Consider the following 7,827-nt stretch of genomic DNA (forward strand, 5'->3'; position numbering starts at 1 on the left):
AACTTTGGGAGTTTTTAGTGCAAATATCATAAATTAACCTAGAAGATTTAAGGGAGAAAAGTAGAAGAGATATCAAGAAATTTTATAGTTAATTTGTAGACAAAAAGACATATTCTAAAACTAATGTAATATTTTATAATATTATATATCATATATAATATACAAATAAAAGAGGTAAAAAGTGGAGTGGAGGCCTGCGATCACACTAGCCCATAAATTCATTATTGTTTTCTTAATTGTGTCACTTATTTTGTGGGATATTATCTATATATATAAAACAAAAAGCAGAGAATGGCAAAACATTCAAAATACTAGAAAATGTCCTCTGTTAATCCAAACATTAAGGATTAAAATTATTAATTAAATGAGGATAATATGGTAAATTCACACATTTTTATATTAAAAAATTAAAATTAAAAGAAAAATAATGAATCTTATTTTTATAGAACACAACTACCAATTATCTCTTTTAATTCTAAAATAAATTTTAATTTTTTTAATTAAAAAAGGCCTCTCACAGCACGAAAGCAGCGTCTGAGAGGCTAGTAATCTTCTTATAAGAATTACAGGCAATGATTCTGATGGGCTCCCTTGCCGACTAGTTGTACACTCTTTTGACTCTAGTATTAATATAAAATGCAGCTATTTCAGCCCTATGTTCTATTTTCCTTTCCACCTTATTTTTAGAATTTTAAACACAAATTTATCCCTTTATAAATGACTTCTAAGGACTTATGAAAAAACCTTAACCCACCCATTATACAGTTTGACAAAAGAAAAACTCTTCTCCTCAACTCATTTTCGATCACATATCAGCACTCTTAATATATGATTTTGCCGTTCTATTATCTTTAGTGCAAAACCAAAAATTTCATTAACTAAAAAGAAGAAGAAATAAAAGTGGGAGGAAGGAAGGAAGGACAGTCATTTTTTTGCTCAGAGTCCAAACTCCATCCACACCTCACAGTCATTTTCTGCTTCGTTGGTCGAATCGAAGCTATAGACCCAGGCCACACAGTTGGTATGTCTTTCCAATTTTTTTCTTCTAATTTTTTGTTTCATTTTTGGAATTATGAGTTACTTATGTCGATTTTTCTTTCATTTTTCTGCTTTATTGTGGCTTCCATTCTATCAAATTAGGGGTTTGGTGTTCAATGAACAGAATTAGGGCTTGGGTCTTCATTGAATAAATTTAGTGTCTAGGTATTTAGAAGCAGATCATCCAAAAGAGAGGGGTGAGAGAACAAGATTTGCTTTTGCTTGAAGATGTAAAATTTTGTCTCGGTTTGTTAATTCTTAAAATTTTCAGGACTTATAACACAATTTTTTTTCTTCTAATTATTATTTTTATTTGGAAGATTTCCCCTCAGTTACTCATGGTTTTTATTTTTTATTTTTGTTAGTCCTTGCTGAATCTGATTCCTGCTTTGTAGGATTTTTGTAATCCAAATATAGTTTCTGATCTTTTAAAATTTGAATAGAATTATGATTAAAATTTATCTTGTTTGTGTACCTGTTGTCTATTAAACCTCCAGCCAGAAATGAAAGAAGACGACGGCAGCAACAGATATAGTGCCACAAATGAAATTATGAACCCCGATCACGCAGCGGATGTTGGGATTTTTGAGCCTCCCAACTCAGATGTCAACGGGAGCAACGCCGCCCAAGGCCAAGGTGGCGGAAGAGGAAAGAAACCCAAAGGTGGTGGAACCAGCCAATCCAATATTTATAAAAATACAGCACGTGGCTCGAGTTCCGCCCAAGGTCAAGGGGGCAGCACCAACCAATCCATAATTTATAACAAAAAAATTACAGCACGCAATGGATCCTCATATGTCGGGAAATTCAACTTTCACAACGTCAACATCAATGCCGGCCAAGCTGAAGGTGGCTCTGAAGGAAACGAGGGCTTCCACAAAAACAAAGGTATCTGTCACAACATTGATTGTAATAAAATTACCGCAGACAATAAATCCACAAACGTTGGGTTTGAAAACTTTGGCAACAGCAACATCAACTTCAAGTCTACTAGTACTAAAAATCAAGGCAAAGCAGCAGGTAGCTCGAGTTCCGCCCAAGGCCAAGGTGGCAGCACCAACGAATCCATAATTTCTAACAATGAAATTACAGCACAAAATCAATCCTCAAATGTTGGGATGTTCAACTTTCACAACGTCAACATCAATGCCGGCCAAGCTGAAGGTGGCTGTGAAGGAAACGAGGGCTTCCACAAAAACGAAGGTATCAGTCACGACATTTATAAGAACACAATTATAGCAGTTAATTCCCGAAAAGTTGGGATACAAAACTTTGGCAACATCAAATACAACTGCAAGAATATTATAAGACGATTATTGCGTTTTTTAGGCTTATCATAGTAATTCCAGAATTTCTTTAGCCATGTGAATTGAGATATACCGTATGAGAATTTGATGTTGCCATTGGACTCCTCCGCATTGTATAAACTCTTTATAGTTATTGTAAAACCTATTGGACGGCGTGAATGAGTAAAACTTCCTATTCTCCACCACAGGTCTCATTGTATATTCTGTTTTTGACATGCTGCGGATATGATTTTGTCTGGCAGTTTTAATTATTTTGTTTGTACACAAGAAATATTTGGGATCAGTCACCAAAGAAGGGTTTAATACCTTGTACCATACGATATGTTGGGACATTCATTCTTCTATTATATTCATTTGGTGAGTTGGATTATATAGCATGATATAGTCCGGGGCGGAGAGGGAGCTAGGGCGTTGGGGGATCCTATGCTCCCCTCTAAACTTTCTTGAGACCTTTGTTTTCTTAACACAACTACAAACCTTTTATTATCAAATCTTTGTATATCTGACAAAGTACATTTAATTTGAGTCAATATCTTTTGCTAGTATCAATGATAAATAGATAGTTAATGTGATATGTAAAATAATATAGTAATCAAATTTAGGAATTTAGTATCACGTAAAAAATTAGTTCAAATGTCACCATAAGAAAAATATATTTTAATATTTGAGATGCCTCTTCTATCAAAGTTTCTAGCTCCGTTACTGGTTGCTTGTCTAATGGGTGATGTGTATGACGGTGAATTTTTTGTTAAATTAATGCATGTTGCTGCCCCGCCCCCCACCTCCCACCCTCTCCTACTCCAGCACTAGAATATCGGTCCCTGTGCTTAAGGATTATGATATGATTGTATAATAGGCTAAAGGAGCTCCTATATGTGTCGATTGAGTATATAAGGCATATAAAGTTATCTAGAGAGTTTGTTGAAGGGTAAAATTGTCGAGGTCGGCTGACTATACTGAGCTTCCTGCTCATGCTTTTGCTGTCTCAACACCAGTTTACACACCCCATTAGTAAGTTGAATAACTTTGGTTCTGTTAAACGTAAGGCATTTTCCCCTTGTAAGATGTATCAGTTGTTAAGTAGAGTTGTGTCTCTTGAGAAGAGCTATGTTTAGAAAGAGTGGTATCTCATTAGAAGTCTAGAGTTGTGTCTGCAACTCTTGGAACTAATCCAAGAGTTATGTCTGTTATGAAAAGATTTGAATGTTATTATAAATAGCCAATAAGATGGCCTAGTGTTGTAATCAATTTTAGGAAATCAATAAAGCTTTAGTTTTTCTGTTTAAAACTCTCTTCCAAATTCTCTCATATCCATCTTTCTCCAACAAATTTGGTATATCAGAGCCAGTCGATCCCTCCATTGTGTTAATCATGGCATCAAGTTCAAATTCCTCAACCATTGGAAATATTCAAAATTTAATGCCTATTTTCGATGGAGAGAATTATGAATATTGGAGCCTACAAATAAAGACCTTGTTCATCTCTTAAGATCTTTGGGATCTTGTAGAAGATGGTTACGAGGAACCGGAAAAAACTTGGACGGGTAAAGCGACACCGGAATCGCAGCCAGCACTTAAAGAAATAGGAAAAGAGATGCCAAGGCTTTATTCCTAATTCAACAGGGAGTAAGCAAAAATCTCTTTCCAAGATTACTTTCTGCAACTACATCAAAAAATGCTTGGGAAATACTCAAAATTGAGTTCCAAGGTTCACAAAAAGTGATCTCCATCAAACTCCAATCCTTGTGGCGAGAGTGTGATAATTTATTACTGAAGGAGAATGAGTCCATTCAGGTTTTCTTCACAAAAGTTTCTGGAATTGTTAACCAAATTAGAAGTTATGGGGATACAATTCTAGACAAGAAAATTGTAGAGAAAACTCTACACAGTCTATTGCCAAAGTTCCATCATGTTGTTGCAGAAATAGAGGAGTCAAAAGATCTCACTGCACTTTCACTCCATGAACTAATTGGTTCTTTGGAAGCACATGAAAAAAGGATTAATAGGTCTGCATACCAATCCTTGGAGCAAGCTTTTCAATCCAAATTGGATTCAAAGGAGAAAGAAGACAAACAAAAAGGAGAATCTCAAAAGTCCCAAAACAGAAAAAGTAAAGGAGAATCTCATTGGCAGAAGAATTACAACAAAGGCAACTATAATAACAACAATTAGCAAGGATGCAGCCATCAAAACAACCAGAATGTAACCTTATCCTTGAATGTCATGTTTGTAAGAAGACTGGGCACAAAAGTGCAGATTGTCGGTATAGGTGTACCCGATGCAGAATACCCAACCATTCTCAAAGAGATTGTAGATATCAAAAAAATAATGAATCCAATTTCACAGAAAATAATGACTCTCCAGAGCAACTATTTTATACATGTCTTAGTTCTCATCAAGAACCACAAGATATATGGTACGTGGATAGTGGATGCAGTAACCACATGACGGGAAACAGACAATGTTTTATCAAATTTGAAGAAAATGTGAATTCACAAGTCAAGCTCGGAGATGGAAAGCTTCACAACGTGGAAGGCTAGGGTATTATCTCTGTTCAAACTCGAGAAGGTACACCAAAACTAATCTATGATGTGCTATATGTTCCTAACTTGGCACAAAATTTATTAAGTGTAGGACAGCTCCTACAAAAAGGCTTCTCTATTAAATTTGATGATGATCACTGTGTTATTTCTGACAAAAAGAAAAACAATGTAGTGGCTAAGATAAAAATGATGGCAAACAAAGTCTTTCTGTTGATCATGATATCAAAAGAAAACTATGTTTTGGAAGTTGAAAATGTAGAAGAATCACTATTGTGGCATATGAGATACAGACATCTAAATCAAATGAGTCTACAGCTCTTACATCAGAAAGATATGGTGGTTGGCCTTCCTTCCGTTCAGTCTGAGAAAGAAATATGTGAAGGTTGTATTTTTGAAAAATTTCACCGCTTACCATTTTCACAATCAACATGGAAAGCAAGAGCCCCTCTTGAGTTGGTAAATGCAAATATATGTAGGTCGACTCGAACACCATCTTTTAATGGCAAGAAATACTTTCTTCTCTTTGTTGATGACTATCACTACTACATTTTACTATTTGCGCGACGGTATTTTGCGCAACGAAGAAACATTCGTCTCGCAAGACATAATTATGTGACGGAAAAATTCATTCGTCGCACAAACTAGGAAAAATTTGCACGACAAATATATTCTGTCGTGCAAGAGAACTCTGCGCGACGCAACCCACCATCGTCGCACAAAGTGAGGAACAAAAAAGAGGGAAAGATTTTATGGTGCCAAAACATTGGGCGACAACATATATCGTCGCGCAAAAACAATTAGCACGACGAAATAAAAACCGCCAATTTTTTTATCTGGCGCCAAACACTTGCGCGACGACAACACTCATCGCAAAAGAACACTTTGCGCTACGATAAGGTTTATCGTCGCGCAAAAAATTGGGCTTATACCTTGCGCGACGGAAACTGGTAGCGTCGCTTAAAGGTTGATGTCGGCCCGGTCATGCGTGACGGAAACTTAATTTTGCGTGACAACAATCGTCTTTTGCGCGACGACAAACCATTGCGTCCACGCAAAGCTGATGTCGGCACGGTTGCGGGACGGAAAATTTGTTTTGGCGACGAAACTTTACGTCGCGTAAAAGCTGGATGTCGACACGGTTGCGGGACGAAAAATTTATTTTGGGCGTGAAACGGAACACATGGGCGACAAGATTGGGGTTTTGCGTGACGAACCCATGCTGTTTGCACAACGGAATAAGATTTTTTTGGGTGACGAATTATGGGTTCGTTGCGTGAAACTCTTTTCTTCATATGCTGGATTCTCGCCATTGCAGAGGCGGACTTCAAAACAAAAAACTCGCTCTGCCGCCTCTGCATCTGTTGCAGCTTCTGCTTATGCTGGGAGTTGACTACGGTCATTAGGTATGTATTTGAAGTCGTTAGTTTGAAAGTATTAATTTAAATTCACACTAACGCAATTAATTTTGTTGTCTTTAGGGATAATTGTAATTAGCGATTGGTGGAAAACGATTGAGAAGGTATTTGATTATTTTTATATTTTTTGTTGTGAAATTATATTTATATTATGTTGTTAAATTGTCCGTCACGTAGCACAATGTGCTGTGATGTACGAAGTTAATTGAAATTAACTTCGTACTTTGTTTTTTATTGTATTAAAACTTAGTTTCCCTTTCGAGATTAGTTGGATGTCGTGCATGGATGCGTAAAGCATGACTGCGGTCCAATTAATTCTTGAATTGTCCCATTATTTGGACAGTTTGGTAATGCATAGTGTTGTCACGTAATCTACGACTACAGGACTAGGTTTCGATTGTGGAAATTTTGGTGTTATCTCGGTACGTTCTTCGGGTGGTACGTAGGTATTTATACTTATGCCCACCTCAAGAACTGTATCGAGATGCTGCCGAAATTCTTCCACGTCGAAATCTAATCTCATGTAGCCGTAGGTTACGCTGCATTCCCGAATGGGATAGGACCCTTACCGGAGGCATAAGGTGACATTATAACTTCATATGAAGTTGTTGTGATTGTTGTGTTGTGATTGTGGCTCCAAGAATTATGAGCAGGCTATGGATACAGAACCCGAATAGATGCACAGACGAATACTTGGATGAAATTGAGGATTTTATTGAGTTTGCACATAGACACAACCCGGGTGCAATAGAATCCGTTGTCCTTATAGGAGGTGTAACAACACGTTATGGGAGACAATTGAAAATGTTGGATTTCATTTAGTAAGGAATGGAATGATTGAGACATATAGCATTTGGAACCTTCACGGGGAACAATTAGACAATGCTTCGTCTTCAAATTCCACAAGAGTGGACAATGTTGAACCTATTGTGGATCCTAATGAACAAGTCATGGACATTATAAACGATGTTTTTCCATTTGCATCGACGAACATCAATCAGGAAGGGGAAGATGACATGCCTACACCAATGGACAGGTGCAGAGTTCGAACAATATGAGAAACTGTTAAAAAATGTCAACCAAGAGTTATACCCGGGGTGCGAGAGCTTTTCTGTTCTCACGGCATTATAGAGCTAATGCACGGAAAAATAAAATATCGTATGTCGAACCTGTGTTTCAATTACTTTTTAGGGGTTTTCAAGAGAATGCTTCCGACGGACAATTGTTTGCCGAAAAACCATAAACACGTGCAGAATGTGTTGAATGGTCTTGGATTGGGTTATGAAAAAATTCACGCTTGCAAAAACAATTGCATGTTATTCTACAAAGAGTATGAAACATTGGATACATGCCCTATATGTAATGAGTCGAGGTTCAAAATGACATCTCAGAATAGAACGATTAAGATCCCACAAAAAGTTATGCATTATCTGCCTCTGAAACCTAGGCTGCAACGATTGTATATGTCGACGCATACTGCCACGGACATGAGATGACATAAAGAAAACGGGTAGACGACGATGTG

The 7,827-nt window shown here is 36.9% G+C and overlaps 1 long non-coding RNA gene across 1 annotated transcript; it reads left to right on the forward strand.

Moving 5' to 3' along the window:
* Nucleotides 1–664: 664 nt before the first annotated feature.
* On the forward strand, nucleotides 665–2,527 carry LOC148920413 (uncharacterized). Its single transcript, XR_016123677.1, has 2 exons — nucleotides 665–1,021; nucleotides 1,536–2,527. It is a non-coding gene; the product is annotated as an uncharacterized LOC148920413 (long non-coding RNA).
* The last annotated feature ends 5,300 nt before the right edge of the window (nucleotides 2,528–7,827 follow it).

This window comes from Prunus mume, linkage group LG2, assembly GCF_029339155.1.
Source record: "Prunus mume cultivar Tortuosa linkage group LG2, ASM2933915v1, whole genome shotgun sequence".
NCBI lineage: Eukaryota > Viridiplantae > Streptophyta > Magnoliopsida > Rosales > Rosaceae > Prunus > Prunus mume.